This window comes from Eubalaena glacialis, chromosome 14, assembly GCF_028564815.1.
Source record: "Eubalaena glacialis isolate mEubGla1 chromosome 14, mEubGla1.1.hap2.+ XY, whole genome shotgun sequence".
NCBI lineage: Eukaryota > Metazoa > Chordata > Mammalia > Artiodactyla > Balaenidae > Eubalaena > Eubalaena glacialis.
The window spans coordinates 35,390,114-35,391,025 of NC_083729.1; the positions used below are offsets into that span (position 1 = coordinate 35,390,114).

Consider the following 912-nt stretch of genomic DNA (forward strand, 5'->3'; position numbering starts at 1 on the left):
ATAATTTTGCATTTTACTTCCAAATGTTTCATATGAAAGAGTGGCTATGGCTAAAAAAATGAGGAAAAAAAAATATGCACAGCTATGGCCACACACACAATTCTCTTGTATCAGAGTCGAGGATTTAAACTCAAATACTGCTCTCCACTAAGGAAGTAAAATTCTCCCGCCCTCTGCATTGTAGAGAAGGAAAGCATGGAATTCCACTGGAGCTCCAAGACCAAGTTTGTAACGTACAGTTAAAAAGCAATATGTTAAGTTGAATAAATCCCTGTATTTTATTTTATTTTTTAAAATATGGAATGCTTCATGAATTTGCGTGTCATCCTCGCGCAGAGGCCATGCTAATCTCTGTATTGCTCCAATTTTAGTATACGCGCTGCTGAAGCGAGCAAAAATCCCTGTATTTTAATACAGCAAAACACCTGTCATTACTAACACTTCTTTTCTCTAATGGAAAAAAAAAAACATTTTATAACAATAAACACTACAAATGGCCTCCACTCTGTCATGGGCAGAATTATAGAATTATTTCAAAACAATTAAAATAACTGAAGTCTAGGGGGGGAAAACCTACCAAGTACAAAGTCATGGTAAATTTTAGTTTTACTTGCAATACAACATTGCATAAATTAAGTAAAAGCACTACTCCAGACATAAATGATATAGCATTACTTAGTCCTGGTAGGTGAACTCCAAATAATATATACTCCCTCTGGCTTTCATCCACTAAGTGTATATTGGTATAGTGTTGATAGTTTAAAATATAAATCAAAGGATGCTCATCAAAGCTACGTAAAATTAATTTGTTCAAATTATAGCAAAAATGCAGATTATCCAATTCAATTCCGTAACAAATAATAAACTCACAATTGAGCTACACCAACAGTCAAAAGTTTGAGTGCTTATTGG

At 33.7% G+C, this 912-nt stretch overlaps 1 pseudogene; it reads right to left on the minus strand.

Annotated features, from left to right (window-relative positions):
• Window positions 1-291: 291 nt before the first annotated feature.
• Window positions 292-391, minus strand: LOC133074866 (U6 spliceosomal RNA; annotated as a pseudogene).
• Between the last annotated feature and the right edge of the window lie 521 nt (window positions 392-912).